The sequence below is a fragment of the Vicugna pacos genome, unplaced genomic scaffold (assembly GCF_048564905.1).
Source record: "Vicugna pacos unplaced genomic scaffold, VicPac4 scaffold_18, whole genome shotgun sequence".
In the NCBI taxonomy this organism is placed as follows: Eukaryota; Metazoa; Chordata; class Mammalia; order Artiodactyla; family Camelidae; genus Vicugna; species Vicugna pacos.
The window spans coordinates 3,677,619-3,696,453 of NW_027328739.1; the positions used below are offsets into that span (position 1 = coordinate 3,677,619).

General features: G+C 32.4%; 1 long non-coding RNA gene across 1 annotated transcript; it reads right to left on the bottom strand.

The window, feature by feature from the left end:
* Positions 1-284: 284 nt before the first annotated feature.
* Positions 285-1,559, bottom strand: LOC140692865 (uncharacterized). Its single transcript, XR_012068478.1, has 2 exons — positions 1,320-1,559; positions 285-604 (listed from the first exon to the last, which is right to left on the bottom strand). It is a non-coding gene; the product is annotated as an uncharacterized lncRNA (long non-coding RNA).
* Positions 1,560-18,835: the final 17,276 nt, after the last annotated feature.

An 18,835-nucleotide genomic window follows, 5' to 3' on the forward strand; every position in this document is an offset into this window, starting at 1 on the left:
GTGGTCCCTGCATGTATCTCCTGTTCCAAACTATCCTAATTTAACACATTTAATACTTTCCAGGAAGAACCAAAAACCACTTATTACTTTTCCCTCTCTCCATGTTTTATTATTTTTCCAAATTCTTCCATTTTTTTCTTCTTCCTTACAAGAAATTATTTAAATTTACTCCCATATTGTTCCATCAAAAGATTTTATCAATCAAATATCTCTTTTTTTTAAATGGCAAGTTAGTCTCCTGTTTAAATCTTAACTCTATTAAGAAATATTAAGGAAAATACAGGTACACATCTATGTTTATTGTTCAAATAAGAAAATAGCAGATAGTTGTCGACATTTGCCAACATCATTTATAATTTTTGTTTCCTACATAATCTGGTAGTTCTCTGGTAGATCAGTTGTAATTAGGATGACATTCATAAACTGAAGATGGCTGATGAGTTGGCCTTGAAAGAGAGTTAGCTGATGTATCAGCTATCACTGGCACTGGAAAGCGTGGGTTGCACCCTGGTTGAAGTTTAGGAAAACGACCTTCATTTGCAGATATGTTGTGATATGTATTTGGAAAAGTAGAAGGCTCCAGCATCAGTCCATAATAATTGCCCTGTATGGGAGATAAGATACTCTACTGAGAAATAGAAGTTGTAGTTTAAATGGAGTTCACAACACGGCCATTTGTTTCATTGTAACTGCTTTGAGAGTGCCAGTGGAGAGTGGTCAACTTATTTAGAATAGCTCGTTGACCCACTGCAATTTGTTCTGGTGGTCTGACATTGATGATGGAGGAGAAAAATCACCTCTGATCGGGGTAGTTGTATCACCAATTATGTGGCTAGTAGAGGGCTTTCTTTTTAGAAATTTGCAGAAGGTAATCATGGACTTTCTCCAATAGTGTCAGCCACAAATCCAGAATTATTATTATCCACATTATACCCTGCTTTAAAGTGCTGCTCTTTGAAGTCTTCAGCCAATGAAGACACCAGAGAGGCATTTTTAATCCCAACTCTTCTTTTTATTCTCACTAAAAGCTGGGGACAGCCTCGTTTAAAATTTGGATTATGATAAAAGTGCAGCTACAACCAAAGGAGAAACATTTTAGTAATATTTATACCAAAATACAAGACTACAATAAGCCTAAAGTATAAAACCTGATTCCACGTTTACTATGTAAGGATAATATCATCAAAATATGAACATTGCTAACAATATTTTGAAGTTCCTTATTTGGAAAATACACATTTAAATATTATAGTCATCACATTTAAATGTTAGCATTTACGGTAACGGTGAATGACACTTTTGAAAAGCAGCTTTATTACCTTTATATGGATTTCTGGAATGATTCATAGTTGTAAGCAAAGTTTCTCATAATCTTGAATACTTAAGTCACTGTCCTCATTTTTTAGAATAAATAAAGAATTTTAGACTTAATAGTTTAATACAATTTTCAAAATCTTGCTTTACTTTTATATTACCATTGATTGATGTGCAAAATAAAATTTTATATATAAGTTACCAAGTGGTAACTAAAATTTTTTATATCTTTCTTAATACAGACACTTCTTTTTCTTCTGCTGGAAAGTCAGCTAGACAAGCACACATTTGAAAATTCTGCCTCACTTTCCTAAACCCATAAAAGTTAAGCTGTCTAAGTAAACTTTTCATGCTTCCAGTTTCAAATATTCTGAAAGGGGCCTTTCTTTCCAAAACTTCCTTCTTCAAGACATCTTCATCAATCACTACGGAAGACCCCATGAACACCCCACCAGATGGATTTAAATTGGTCACTCCAATCTATTTTCCAGAGTTTTCTTGGAAATGTCACAGAACGAAAATCATTATCTTCTTCTGGTTCAGAGACACAATATGTGTAACATGGTGTTTTTATCAAGGATTCTTCAGACAAAGTCTGAAAGCATTTTCTTCAATCGTAAAACTCATGTCCAAATCCCCAGAGAATGTTTGATCACACAATAGAGATCTACTGGAGTTTCCTGAGCCACTTGGTCCATCTTTATGAGACACATCTTGAATTTCTGAAGAAATATGTGCCATCTCAAATAACTTTTTCTACAGCTCCTTTTCTAATCTGCATGATTTTGACCACTGCAGCTTCATATGCTGCTTTGGCAGGCCTGCACAGATAAACTGCTAGGCCTTCAAAATGGTTCTCAACCTGAGTAGCTGTGACATCACAAAACGACTGGTATCCTAGCAACTCAAGTGTAACATTCAGCCAGTGTTTACTTGTCATTCATCCAGTTAAAATGAAACATATATGATGCTTATTTTTAAAGTGTGATTTGCAAATATTATCCCAACAAAATCTTTTTAAATAATTTAATTTTGGGGTCTATGAAATAAAACCAATCTCCATCCTTTTGTATTAAAATTTATACCAGATTTGTGAACAGAGTATAAATATTGCACAAAATATATAGAATAATTTTAAAGTTTTGGAATTTAAAGTGAAATTCGTGTAAAACATGTACAGAGAATATATATCTATTTCTATATCATTTGTAATTAAAGTGAAACATAATTTGATTAGGAAATTGAAATACGTATTTATCTGTGTACTATATAAGAAGTAATTCAATATTCAAAACATGAGCAGATTAAATGTCAGTTTATTTGTTTTGTATATAAATAAATGTTTAATAATTATGAAATAAAATAAGATAAAATAATGCATCAAATTAAGAAATCCCATAAGGCGGAATTTTTGTTTTAAATTGTAATTCATTTCTATAAGTAAAACAAATTTAATTTAATAATCTACTCTAAAATTACATAAGAGAAAATCTTATTGTATATTTACAAATGTTTATTTTTGCCATTCTTTCAATCAGAGGTTTTTCATTCCCTAGAAGCAATAAATTTTCTTTACATCTTTATAATCCATTCACTTGTGTCTTCTGTTAAGTGTTCCAAAATGATGTTGTTAAGTACAATTATGCACAAGATCCTGGGTTCAATAAGCAGTGTCTCCATTAAGGGTCAAACAAACAAACAATCAAAAAACAAAGAAATAACACTATATGTGATTTGGGGTGGAAAAGGCCAGGTAATGCATTTTTGGAAGGAATATGTATCTCAGTCCTGAAACAGTTGACATTGTTAGTAAAATACGGCATTTTAAGGCAAGTGTTTTGTTCACTAAATGTAAATAATAGCTATGTTCTGTATCAGTAAACTGTAGTAAATCCAGTTCTACCAAAATTATATTCTTTATTTAAAAATAAATTCCATTAAACATAAGCCAAATTCAAAATGAGGGATAAATTTTTTAAATAAATAAATGTAAACTCAAGCTGTAATGTAAATTTTTCTTTCAGTATGTGAACATTCCATTCTAAATAAACACTAGCAACCTGAATTCATTACATATTACAAGTATTATAAACTATAGTTTAGAGGGATTTAGTCCTGATTCATAAATATTACTTATCAAATTCAAATCAATATATGTGATACAATCCCTTAAATAGCAGAGAATTCAAAAACATCAATCTCAAAAATTGTAGGAAATTTATTGACCGATCTGATCTTTACATTTTATAAAAATATTCTTAACAAATTCACTTTTAATACATTTCAACTAAACATAATAAAAGTCATATATGAAAAGCCCATGACTAACATCAAGTTCAATGTTAACATACAGGAAACTTTTCCTCTGGTCCACTAATAAGAAAAGGTAGCCCATTCTCACAAGTACTAAATTACACTATTTGAAGACCTAGCCAGAACAACTAGTCAAGAAAAAAATATAAAAGGCATATAACTTGTAAAAAAGCAGTAAAATTTTTAGAAATGGCATAATTATGCATAGATAGAAAACTCCATAGACTCCTCCAGTGACTGTTAGAAATAATGAACAAACTTAATAAACTTGCAGAATACAAAATCAATATACAAATATCCGTTGCATTTTTATATATTAAGAACAAATTATCAGCAAGAGAAATTAGGATAACAATTGTGTATATATTTATACCAAAAAGAATAAACTAGGAATACATTTGATAAGTGAAATAAAAGATCTAAATATAGATCTATAAATTACAGGTGCAAGAAATAAAAGTAAACCAAATAAATAGAAAGATATTCTCTGCTTATGGATTGTAAACAATGTGAGGATCTATTCTAATCAATCTTTTATATGTTCAATCTCCCTTGCACTAATTATTGAGGAGAATGTCTATTTTCATTTTATACTCTTGCTTCCTTTTTCATGGGTTAATTGATCATAGGTGTGAGGGATTATATCTGGTTGCTCTATCCTCTTCTATTGATTGGTATCTGTTTTTGAGCTAGTTTCATGTTGTCTAAATTACTAAAGCTTTGTTGGACTGTTTAACTTCAGAGAACTATACACTATTAGATTTAATACACTTTTTCAAGATTATTTTTGCAACTCATGGTCTATGTGGTTACATAAAGATTTTGAAATTACCTGTTCTATTAAATGGAAAAATCTCATGGTTACTTTGACATGAATCACACTAAATGTAGATTGCTTTGTGTAGTATGTTTGTTTCAACCACATTGTATCACATCATTAACATAAGAGAAATTTTCATTTCTTTGGATCAGTTTTAATTTCCTTCATCAATGTTTTCTATTATTTAATGTATAGGTTTTCTCCTTATTTCCTAACTTCATTTCTATGTATTCTATTCATATATATGTAATTATATATATTATATTTGTAAACATGTTTCCTACACAAATACAACAGGCAGAAGACAGTGGCATGACATATTCAAAGTTCTGAAGGAAAGAAAGCTGTAATCTAAGATAATTTATCAAGCAAGGCTATTCTTTAGAATAGAAGGAGAGATAAATAACTTCCACTAAAGCAAGTACTAAAAGAATTTAGCAACAGAAAAAGAAATAATGTAAATCGACTCTAAAAAAAAAAGAAGCAGGATTCTATAGAAAGGAGAAAGGCATAATTAGAAAGGCAATAGCTACAATGTCTTACAATAGAATAAACATGATGTTGCAGTACAGTACATCAAAAATTTTAAGAGTCAGTGAGTGAAACAGGACAATACAGAGTATTTTCTTCTTGTTTCTGTTCTCTATAGGAGGGGTTAGAATTTCTATCCTTATCAGTTAAAAGAAAAAGATATAGTAATGTGTCAATATACATACAAGACAGGGTGGCCATAAGTCAAAACTTACAATGAAGTAACAAAGCCAAAAAGAAACCAAGATAATAAAAGAAAACTTATCAAGCAACAGAAAGAAAATGAAATGAACAAAAAGGAAATACCAAATCAACTGGAAAATGAAGTTCAAAATGGAAATAAACACCAGTCTATCAATAATTATCATAAATGTTAATGGACTTAGTGCTTCAATCAAAAGATATATATTGTCAGATGGGATAATATAATGAGACCCTACATTATGAAGCATAAAAGAGTCCCACATTTGTAAGAGGAACACAAATTAATTGAAACTCAGAAGATGGAAAATATATTGCATGCAACTGGACATGACAAGAAAGCAGGACTAGCAATACTGACTTCACACAAAATAGACTTTACAAGAAAGGTCATAGAGAAAGATAAACAAGGACATGAAATAATGATTAAAGGAGCAATAAAAAATGAGGGTATTAAACTCATTAATATATATGTACTCAATATAGGAGCACCTAAATACATATAGCAAATACTAATAGATGAAAAGGGAGAAGTGGATGGGAACACAATCACATTCGGAGACTATATCTCCCCTTTACCATCACTAGACTGGTGTTTCAGGCAGAAAATTATTAAGGGAAGAAAGATACAAAAAGATACGATAAAATAATTAGAGTTGGTGATATTTTCAAAACAGTACTCTTCCCCAAAACAGAATATACATTCTTTTCCAGTTCACCTGGAATATTTTCTAGAAAAGATTATGTCCTCAGGCACAGAAGAAGCCTCAACAAATTTAAGAAAATAAAACTAATTTGAAGCATCTTTTCTGAGTATAATACTATGAAAATAGTAATCCTTCACAGAAAAACATTGTGAAAAAATGACAGCATGAAAATTAAACACCATGGTACTATAACAAGTAGGGGAGGTGAAGATGTAAAAGAATAAATTAAAAAATATCTTCAGAAATATGTCAAAATACTACACAAAATCTATTGAATACATTTAAAGCAGGCTTAAGAGGTAAGTTTATTGTGACAACACTCCTCAAAGTAGAAGAGCAATTTCAAATAACTAATCAAAGGTTCTATGTACACTAATCATGAAAAGAAGAGCAAACAAAACCAAAACTCAGCAGAAAGAGAGAAATAAGAATGATCAAGGAAGAAAGAATTGAAATACACATTAAAAAATAGAAAAAAACAATCAAAGTCTTGTTTGAAATAGTAAACATAATTGACAAAACTCTGGACAGGCTCACCAACAAGAAAAGAGAGAGAACACAAATAATATAAGAAATGAAAATGGAGAAACTAAAAAGAGTACAACAAATTTGCATATTATCATAAGTGAATAACATGAGCAACAGTATGGAAACAAAATGGATAACCAGGAATAAATGGAGAAGTTTTTGAAAACATTCAGCCCACCAATATTGCATCAAGAAGAAATTAACCATTTGAACAGTCAGATCACCAGAAATTGAATAGAATTATCAATAAAATAAAAAATATCTGCAAACAAAATTGAAACCCAACTAGCTTCACTGGGGAATTATACCAAACATACAGAGAAAAATACATACCAGTCCTCCTCAAACTCTTCCAAAAGATTGATATGGAAAGAGTACACCCAAACTCACACTGTGAGGCCAACATCAACCTGATACAAAAACCAGACAAAGACACTACCCCAAGAGAAAACTATAGTCCAGTATCATTGATAAATATAGATGTAAATGTCCTTAAGAAAGTATTAACAAACAGAATCCAACAGCATGTAAAAAAAGATTATGCACCATGGTAATGTTACTTCATTCCAGGAAAACAAGGATGGTTTAACTTATGCAAATAAATCAATTGTAATACACCATATCAATAACTGAGAGGACAAAATAACACATGATCATCTCAGTATATGCAGAAATAACATTTGAGAAAAATTAACACCTATTTGCAGTAAAAGTTCTTGTAACAGTGTGCATAGAGGGACCATATCTCAACATGATGAAAGCTATTTATGACAAACATATAGCCAGCAAAATACTCAATGGTGAAAAACTGAAACCCTTCCCACAAAAACCTGAGACAAGACAAGGTTGCCCATTCTCACAATTTCAATACAATATAGTCTTGGAATTCCTAGCCACAATGATCAGGCAAGGAAAATATATAAAAGGATTCAGACTGGAATAGAAGAGGTAAAATTGTTATGATAGGAAGACATGACACTATATATAGAAAACTGTAAAAGCTTCACAAAATATTACTTAGGCTGAAAAAGGAACTGGGCATGGTACCCAGAGCAATGTAAAAAAAACAATTACATTTCTTTACACTACCATTGAATCAACAGGAAAACAGATTATAGAGACAACCGCTTTTATAACTGCACCCAAAGCAAAAAAATGCTGAAGAAAAATTCTGACCAAGGAGGTGATGAAATATACATGGAGAACTAGAAAACATTGATTGAGGAAATCAAAAAAGAATGAAGAATAGGAAAGATGCCCAATGGTCTCGTAATGGAAGAAACAAAATTGTTAAAATGGTCATATTGCCCAAGGCAATCCCCAGACTTAATGTGATTTCCTATCAAATTATGCCAAAATTTTCTTTTTGGGACTGAAACAACTGATTCTAAGATTTACATAGAGTCATAAAAGATCCATAATTTCCAAAGCAATATTAATGAAAAAGAAAGAGGCTGGAGGAATAAACTACCTGTTCTCCATACACTATTGCAGAGCCACAATGAACAAAATGACAAGATATTCATACAGAAAGAGGCATATGGACCAAAAGAACAGAATAGAAGGCCTAGGAATAAATTTATAGGCCTACGTTCTATTAATCTTTGACAGAGTAGCCAGGAATATGACAGAGAAAAGACCATCTCTTCACCAACTGGTTTTGGGAATCTGGATAGCAGCATGCAGAGCAATGGAGTTAGAACACTCCTTCACTCCATACACAAGAATAAACTCAAAATGGCTTGAAGACTTAAATGTAAGGCAAGACACAGTAAATCTCCTAGAAGAAAATATTGGCAAAACACTTTGAAATAAATCTCAGGAATGATCTCTTAGAACAGACTACCCAGGTAATGAATGTAAGAATAAAATTAATAAATGGGACCTAATAAAACTTATAAGCTTTTGCACAGCAAAGGGAACCATAAACAAAGCAAAATGACAACCTGCAGTATTAAAGAAAATATGTAGAAGTGTGCAACTGACAAAGGCTTAATTTCCAAAATATAAAGAGTTCATACAAACTAATAATAATACTTAAAAAAAACAAGAAACCCAAATTGAAAATGGGCAGAAGCCCTGAACAAGCAATTCTCCAATAGAGACATACAAATGCCACATAGATATATGAAAAAAAAATTGCTCACTATCATTATCAGAGAAGGGCAATTCGAAACTCTAATGAAGTATCACCTCACAATAGTCACAATGGTCATCATTCAAAATTCCACAAACATTAAATCCTGGGGTATCTGTGGAGAAAGATGACCCTCTTTCACTGTTGGAAAGAATGTAGTTTGGTGCAGTCATTGCGAAAACCAGGGTGGGGATTCCTCAAAAGAATAAAAATAGGCTTAACATACGATCCAGCAATCACACTTCTGGGTATAAACCAAAGTGAACCCAAATTCAAAAAGACACCTGTACCCCAATGTTCTTTGCAGTGCTATATACAACAGCCACGACATGGAAGCAACCTAATTGTCCAACAACAGATAACAGTATTCAGAAGTTATCCCGTATTTACACAATGGAATACATTTCTGCAATAAAAAATGATAAAACAATGACATATGCAGCAAAATGGATGTCCCCAAAAAGTGTCATCTAATTGAAGTAAGCCAGAAAAATAAAGAAAAATAATACATGACATGACATATGGGGAACCTTAAAAAAAAATTTGGATGAGAACACTATGATTTCATCTACAAAATTGAAAGAAACTCACAGATCTACTAAGCAATTATATGATTACAACGGAAAGGGGCTGTGAGAGGATATATTTGGGAGCTGTAGATTCATAAATTTTTTCCTCTATATATAAAAGTAAATTTTTTCAAAATTTCTCTTTATGACACAGGGCAGTAAGTTAAATATTGTGAAGTAATGTTTAATAGGCACATAAATATATGCATGAAGGGGGACACTGTGCTATACACCACAGATTGACACATTGTAAATGGCAATAATTCAATGATAAGTAAATGAATAAACATGTAAATAAATAAATAAATAAATAAATAAATAAATAATAACTAAATAAAAAATATTTAATAATAAATCAAATACAAAGATTCACACTACTTAACTTTACACCTTATGGATTTAGGAGAAATCAGAAAGAATAAAAAGAAAATTGAATGAATGAGAGTATGGCAAATAACAAGAGATGCAATTGGAAAGCTAGAAAAAAATATACCTAAGTCTGTTTCTTTTAAACATAAACTGGACAAATGTTTAGGTTGGCTAATAAAATACAGACTCAAATAAAATTAGAAATAAAAGATAATATATTACCACTGATGTTGTAGAGATGCAAAGCATCATAAGAAATTACCACTAGCCAATGATTTGAATGACCTAGAACTAAAGACAAATACCCAGAAACATATGTCTTCCAATACTGAATCAAGAAGTAATTAGAAAGATAATAGAGCAAAAATGTGTTTGAGTAAGTCAATAATTCTAACTTCCAAAGCCAGAAAAAATTTACAAAACGACTTTACTGGTGAATTCTGTCATACATTTGAAGACAATTTTTCACCAATTCTTCCCCAAATCTTCCAAGAGTTTGAAGGGGGTGAAAGGTTCCAAACATATTTTATGATGCGAGCTTTATTTGCTTAACAAAACTAGAAAGGACATTATATGCAATAAATAGAATATTATCCCTGATGTACATATGTGCCAAAATTCTCAACAAAACACAAGCAAAATGAATTCAACAACACATTTAATGTATCATAAACATACATGAGTAAAGGTATATATCCCTGGGTTTAAGGATACTTCAAAATATTCAAATCCTTAAAGATGACATGCCACACTAATTGAATGAGAAATAAAACTCACACAATCATCACAATAAGTGCGGAAAGAGCATTGTATATAATACAACATCCTTTTAAGATACTCCCAACAAATTAAATTAACCCTGTCAGTGGCACGATATAATTTACACACAAACACTGTGTGGATAGAAGCGAAGCAGTTCTCTGTTTTTTGATTCTTAGAAGAAGGGTTTATATAGGACATGCACAATGCCACACATATAATCTAGGTTATAACAATGTTAATAATCTTAAGCTATTTATGTTCCCATGCTCCTGCAGTAAGCGCAGGATGTTAAATGATCAAGAATTATTTTAAAGTTCACCACGGATCTTCATTAAGTAGGCCATCTCTTATCCAGCCGGCTTTGCCTGTCTTAGGTTGTCCTCCTCTGACGATCTTACCCAGCATAGGCTATCCAGCTTTCCATACTGGATACATTGAGTAGGCCATTACTTATCCAGCCTGGATATGTGACATTCCTCACAGCTTGTTTATCAGTTCAGCCCAAGGGCTTATTTTCTAGAGCCTTCAGACAGGGGCCTACAAACCCAACGTCCCTTGACAGAAAACTGGATGAAGAAAATTTGATGTATATATGCAATGGAATCAATACTTTGCATTCCTATCAACAGTGTACACGCTGTTCCTTTTTCTCCACAATCTCACCAACATCTATTTGTTTTCTTTTTGATGAGAGCCTTCTGAAAAGTGTGAGGTCTTGTCTCATATTAGGTTTATGACTTTCCTAATAATTTGTAACTCTGAACACATTTTTATGTGTCATAAAGCCTACTCTATGTTTTCTACAGAAAATTGATTCAGATCTATCTATTTAGTTCCTATGGACTTTTTTTAAATTGGATTGTTTGCTCTTTTTTATGTTATTTTGGGGTAGGAGTTTGCCATATATTTTGGATATTAACACTTGATTGTAAATTATCACTTAAAAATATATTCTACCATTGTGTTGGTTGACTTAATTTTATTGATCATTTCTTCTGCAGTGTAAATCTGTTTAGTGTGACACAATCATATTTTGTTAGTTTTATTTCTGCTTTCCTTGACAGAGGAGGCATATGCAGAATCAAATTAAGTCCAATATCAGAGTGTACTTCTTATGTTTTACCCTAGGATTCTTTAATTTCATGTTTTATGCTTTATGTGCCCATGAATGGGATTGCTGTGTCATATGATAGGTCTATTTTTATTATTCAAAGGAACTTCCATACTGTTTCCAAAGTTGTTTCACCAATTTTATTTCCCACCAACAGCATTGGAGAGTCCCTGTTTCTCCACAACCTTCCCCAGTCTTTATTATTTGTAGACATTTTATTGACAGCCCTTCTCGCTAGTGTGAGGTAAAACATTATTTTATTTTTGTCTTGTCTTTGTATAATGATTTGCATTGTGAGCACGTTTTTATATTCCTGTTTGTCATCTGTGTGTCTCTTTTTGAGAATTGTCTTCTGCTCATTTTCTGGCTGAGTTGTTTGTAGATTTTCAAAACGGTGTTGCATGAACATTCTGTGTATTTTAGAAATTAGCCTCTTGTTGATTGCAATGTTTCCTAATGTTTTCTCCCATTTGGAAGCTCATCTATTGATTCTGTTTATTTTTCTGTGTAGAAGTTTTAAGTTTAATTAGGACCTACTTGTTTATTTTAACTTTATTGTTTTCAGCTTGGGAGTGTGACATAAGTAAATTTTGCTACAATTTTTGTTTTGTTTAACCTATGTTTGATTCCAGAAGTTTTATTGTGTCACACATTAGATTCATATATTTAAAACATTTTTAATTTATTCTTGTACAGTGTGAGGGATTGTTCTCATTTCATTGATTTTCATGTGGCTGTCTAGCTTTCTCAACATCACTTGCTGGAGACTGTCTTTAAGGCATTGTATATTTTTGTTTCCTTTGTCATATTTTAGTTGACCATAGTTGTGATGTTTTATTCCTGCATCTGTGTTCTTTTCCAGTGATATAGATATTTGTTTCTTTTCCAGTTTTGTGCTGTTTTGATTGCTGAATTTTTGTAATATAGTCTGAGATCTGGAAGGGTTATGGGTTATGAATCCAACTTTGTTCTTTTTCCTCATTGTTTCTTTTGCAGTTCTGGTCCTTTTTAAGATCCATTCAAATCATAGGACTGTTTTTAGTTCTGTGGAAAATATCATGTAGTTCGATCTGAATCAATTTGTATCTGTAGACATATTTTGTAGTATGTATATTTTAACAATATTAATTCCTCTAAACGAAGACCTTGAGATTTCTTTCCATTTCTTTGCATCATCTTCAAATTTCTTTATAAGTGTCCTATAGATTTTATTATGTTGGATTTTCCTGAGGTTTTTCATGTTTTGACCTGATTTCATATGGATTTTTTAAAATAATGGAATATTTTATTGTTAGTGTAAAGAAATGTGACAGTTTTTTATATTAATCATGAATCATGCTACTTTGCTAAATGTCTTTATTAGTTTTAGTTGTTCTGGTGTGGAGAATCTTTAGGGATCTCTATATAGATTATCATGTCATCTAAAATAATAACAGTTTTACTGCATTCAATTCAACTTGAATAACTTTTTTTCTTGTCCTATTGCTGTTACTAGGACTTCCCATACTGTGTATAATAGAAATGGTGAGCTTGGGCATCCTTGTCTTATTCCTTAATTTGGCTTTCAGTTATTCACTTTTGTATACTATATTGTCTGTGGGTTTGTAAGTAATGACTTTAGTTATGTTGAGATATGTTTCCTGAATCCTACTTTGGTAAGAGGCTTCTGTTGTTGTTCCTATTGTTGTTGTTGTTGTTGTTGCTGTTGTTGCTGTTTTAATGAATAAAATGTTCAATTTTCTGAAATACTTTTTATGTATTTTTTGAGATGACCACATCATTTTCTCTTTTCCTTTTGTTAGCGTGGTGTATCAAACTGATTGATTTGTGCATGTTGAACCTCTCTTGTGACCCTGCCATGAGTCCAAGTTGATCATGGTGTATGATTGATTTTTGGCATTGCTGGATTTAGTTTGCTAATAATATTTTGTAGAATTTTTGCATCAAAATCTGTCAAATTTATTGGCTTGAAGTTCCCTTTGCCTGTAGTTTGTTTGTTGGCTTTGCTATCAGGGTGATAAATTCTTCATAGGATTAATTTGGGAGTTTCCCACATCTTCACTATTTTTGAATAATTTGAAGAGTATAAGTTATGCTTTGTATTTTTGTTCTCCACACAATTTGTTTAAATCTGCACTTCTATTTAACGATTTTTTTAAATGCAGATATTTTCTTCTAGAAAATAGTTTGTTCAAATTATTTGTTTCTCCTTATTTCTGTCTCTTTCTAGACATTTGTCTATTTCTTCAAAGTTGTCAAGATTATTCGAATGTAAGTGTTGACAAAATGATCCCTTTTTTGTATATCTGAGGTAACAATTGTTATTTCTCTTCTTTTATTCCTTACTTAATTTCTTTGGGGTATCTCTTTATTCTTCATGATGCACCTACCTAGAGGTTTTTTTTATTTTGCTTATCTTAAAAAAAACAAAAATAATCTTTGGTTTTACTGCTCTTTTGCATAGTTTTCTTTTTGTCTCTAATGTATATTTACACCTGTAATATTTAGGATCATTTTTTTTAATTTTTTTAAATTTTCATCGATTTACTGTCATTTTACAAAATTGTCTCCAATCCCAGTGTAGAGCACAGTTTTGCAGTTGCAATGAACAAAAATACATTTTTTGTCCCATTTTTTCCACTGTGGGCTTCCATAAGAACTTTTATATATTTCCCTGTGCTATACAGTACAATCCTGTTTATCTATTATAAAATTTAGACCTCCTAGTCTATCCCTTCCCACACCCCGCCCCCTTGGCTAACAAAAGCTTGTATTCTACGTCTGCATGTCTATTTCTGTTCTGTATTTGTGCTTTTTTTGTTTTGTTTTGTTTGTTTTTTTGATTCAACTGATGAGCCATATCATATGGTATATTACTTTCTCTTTCTGGCTTACTTCACTTAGACTGATTTTCTCCTGGACCATCCATGTTGCTGAAAATGGCGTAATGTTTTCACTTTATATGGCTGACCAGTATTCCATTGTATAAATATACCACCTCTTCTTTATCTAGTCAACTGTCGATGGATATTTAGGCTGTTTCTATGTCTTGGCTATTGTAAATAGTGCTGGCTATAAATATTGGGGTACAGGTGTCATCCTGAACTAGGGTTCCTTCATGATTTATGGCCAGGAGTAGGTTTCCTGGGTCATATGGTAAGCCTATTCCTAGGTTTTTGAGGAATCTTCATCCTGTTTTCCACAGTGGCTGCACCAATCTGCATTGCCACCAGCAGTGAAGGAAGATTCCCTATTCTCCACAGAAACTCCAGCATTTGTCATTGTGATTTAAGAATGATGGCCATTCTGATTGGTGTGAGGTGATAACTCTTTGTAGTTTTGATTTGTATTTCTCTGATAATCAGTGATATTGAGCATTTTCTGATGTGCCTTTTGATCATTTGTATGTCTTCCTTGGAAAATTGCTTGTTTAGGTCTTCTGCCAATTTTTGCATTGGGTGATTTGTGTTTTCTTATTCAGTTGGATGTGCTGCTTATATACTCTGGAGATCAAGCCTTTGTCGGTTTCATGTTCAGATATTTTCCCATTCCTTAATTTGTATTTTTGTTTTACTTCCAGTTTCTTTGCTGTGCAGAAGCTTGTAAGTTTCATTAGGTCTCATTTGTTTATCCTTGCTTTTATTTTTTCTAGAAGAAAATTTATGAGACGTATGTCAGATACTGTTTTGCCTATATTTTCCAATAGGAAATTTATTGTATCTTGTCTTATGTATAAGTCTTTGATCCATTTTGAGTTTATTTTTGTGTATGGTGTTCTAGCTTCATTGGGAGTGTTCTACGTTCATTGATTTACATGCTGCTGTCCAGTTTTCCCAACATCAGTTGCTGAAGGGATTGTCTCTCTTCCATTGTATTTTCTTGTCTCCTTTGTCAAAGATTAATTGACCAAAAGTTTGTGGGATTATTTCTGGCTCTCAATTCTGTTCCGTTGGACTGTATGTATCATTTCCTACCAATACAATGCTGTCATGTTGACTGTAGTTCTGTAGTATTATCTGAATCATTAGCGTTAAGAAATGCCACTGATTTTTGAAACTTAATCTTGTAACCTGCTACATTGCTGAATTCTTCGATCAGCTGTAGTAGTTTTTGCCTGGATCTTGTACGGTTTTCTATATATAGTAACATATTTTCTGCATATAGTGAGACTTTTACCACTTACTTTCAAATTTGCAATCATTTTAACTCTTTCTCTTGTTTGATTACTGTGGCTAGGTCTTCCCAGACTATTTGAGTCAGAATGGTGATAGTGTGCATCCTTTTACTGTCCTAGATTTTAGTGTGAAGATTTTGACTTTCTCACCATTCAGTACAATGCTGGCTGTAGGTTTGTAATTTATAGCTTTTATGATGCAGAGATATGTTGCCTCTATGCCCAATTTGGTGAGATTTTTTATCATAAGTGTGTGTTGAATTTTATCAAATGCTTTTCCTGCATCTATTGAGATGATCATGTGGTTTTGGTCCTTTCTCTTGTTGACGTGCTGTATTACATTGATTAATTTGCCTATGTTGGACCACCCTTGTGTCCCTGGCATGATCCCCACTTGGTCATAATGTATAATTTTTTCTGTGTTTTTGGGTTCTTTTCGCTACTATTTTGGTGAGGATATTGGCGTCTGTATTCATCAGTGATATTGGCTAATAATTGTCTTGTTTGGTATTGTGTTTGCCTGGTTGTGGTATCAGGGTGATTGTGGCTTCATAGAATGACTTTGGGAGTATTCCTTCTTTTTCAATTTTCTGGAAGAGTTTGAGAAGGACAGGTATGAGTTCTTCTATGCATGTTTGGTAGAATTCCGTAGTGAAGCCGTCCGGTCCTGGATTGTTATTTGTAGGGAGGTTTTATATTGCTATTTTGATTTCATTTCTAGTGCTCTGCTTGTTCAAGGGGTCAGTTTCTTCTTGATTCAGTCTTGGTGCACAGTATGTTTCCAGAAACTTGTCCATCTCCTCTAGGTTATAAAGTTTGGTTCAATATACTTTTCATAATATTCTCATATGATATTCTGTATTTCTATTTTATTAGTTGTAAATTCTACATTCTCCTTTCATATTTTGGCAATTTGTGCTGTCTCTCTTTTCTTGTTTTTGAGTTTGGCCTGAGGTTTGTCCTTTTTACTTACTTTTTAGACAAACCAGCCTTTGGATTGGTTGAATTTTTCCTATGGTCATTTTAAACTCTATTTTATTTATTTCCTCCCCAATATTTATGATTTCCTTCCTTCTGCTGCCTTTGGGTATTTTTTTCTTCTTTTTCTAGTTCATTCTCCTGATAGGTTAAATTGTTTATTTGTGGTTGTTCTTCATTTCTGAGGTCTTTATTGCTATAAACTCCCCTCTCAACACTACTTTTGCTGTGTCCCATAAATTTTGTGTGGTTTTGCTTTCATTTTCTTTTGTCCCATGGTAAATTTTCATTTCAGCTTTGATTTCTTTTTTGACCCATAATTTTTTAATAACATATTGTTTAATCCCCATGTTTTCCTTTTGTTCTCCTTTGTTTCTCTGTTGTTGATTTCTAGCTTCATGGCATTCTGGTCAGTAAAGATGCTTGAGGTAATTTCTATCTTCTTAAAGTTGCTGAGGTTTCTTTTATGCCCAAGTATATGATGAATCATGGAAAAGTTCCACGTGCACTTGAAAAGAATGTTTGTACTATTTTGTGGGGGGTACAATGCTCTGAAAATATCCACCAAGTGTAATATTTCTATTGTATCATTTAACTTCATTGTTGCTTAAGTTATTTTTGATCTCGATGATCTGTCCAGTGATGTTAATGCAGTGTTGAAATCTCCAACAATAATTAGAATCCCATTACTATCCCCCTTTATATCTGTCATTAATTATTTCATGTACTTAGGTAGTCTTCTATTTGCTGCCTATGTATTAACGAGTGTGCTAGACTCATCTTGTATCACTCCATCAATTATTATAAAATGTCCTTCTTTATCTTTCTTTATGACCTTTGTTTTAGAATGTTTTGTCTGAATTCAGTACTGCAACACCTGCTTTTTGGCTTTTCCATTTGTATGGAATACCCTTATCCATCCTTTCACTCTCAATCCATATGTTCCCTTCTCGCTGAAGTGGGTCCCTTGTATGCAGCATATTGAAGGTTCTTGCTTTATTATCCAGCCTGCAACTCAATGACATTGACTGGAGCATTTAGTCCATTAACATTTATAATAATCGATGATATGTTTGTGTTTATTGCCATTTTGACCTTATCTTTCCAGTTGATTTGTTGTTTCCTCTTTGTTCGTTTAATCTTCCTTTTCTGGTTTGGTCATTTTCCTTTGTATTATCATGAATTTTATTTAGTTTTAGTGACTCCCTGAATATGTTTTTGTCTTGTTTTTGCCCTTTTAAACAGTCTATTAGACCATTACTATAACTGATTTTATTAAACTGATAGTAACATGATCTCAAAACCATCCTACCAAGAACAAATTATTTTAAAATGAAAGACCTCCAGAAAAATTCTCTATTTTCCTGCCTTCCTCTCCCACTCTCAATGATTTCTATGTCTTGTTTTAAAATTTTGTGTTTATTTTATTAGTAGCTTATGAGTTATCTCTTTTCCAGCTGTGAGTTTCACATTTCTGTAGCATCCTGCTGCTTTTCTTTTTAGAGTAGAACTTTCAATATATCTTTTAGCATGGGTTTAGTGTTGCTAAACTCTTGTAGCGTTTTTTGTCTGTGAAATCTTTTATGTCTTCTTCTATCATAGAGTATAGCCTTGATGATTAAAGTATCCTAATGTATATAATTGTTTTCATTCAGGACTTTGAATTTATCTTGCCACTCCCTTCTGTTCTGTAGTATTTGTTTTGTGAAATCAGCTGTGAGCCTTATGGGGATTTCCTTGTAACTCTCTGTTTGAGATTCACTTACTGCCTTTAGAATCATTTATTTATCCTTGAATCTGGCCATCTTTATTATATGTCTTGCTGTGGGTTTGAGTTCTTCCTGTCTGGGACACTCTGAGCTTCCTGTACGTGGATATCTGATCCCTTCTTTAAGTTGGGAAGTTCTCAGTCATGATTTTTTCAAACACCTTTGCAATCTACTTTGATCTTCCCTCCTCTTCTGGGACTTCTACCACGCCAAGTTTGGCATGCTTTCTATTATCCCATAGGTCTCTTGTGCTTTTTTAATTTGATTCTTGTTGTTTCTCATGTAGCTGTTCTGATTGGGTGCTTTCTATTTTCCTGCCTTCTAGATCACTAATTCATTCCTCTGCATTATCTAGTCAGCTTTGCAACACCTTTAGATCATTCCTCATCTCAGTCAACGGGTTTTCCTATTCTACTCGGCTCTTCTTTATAGCTTCCATTTCATTTTTAACATATTTTACATCTCTAAACACTATCTTTTATTTCCTCCAGTAATTTGATCACTCCTCTTTTGAAATCTTGATCTAGTATGATATTGATGTCTATTTCACTG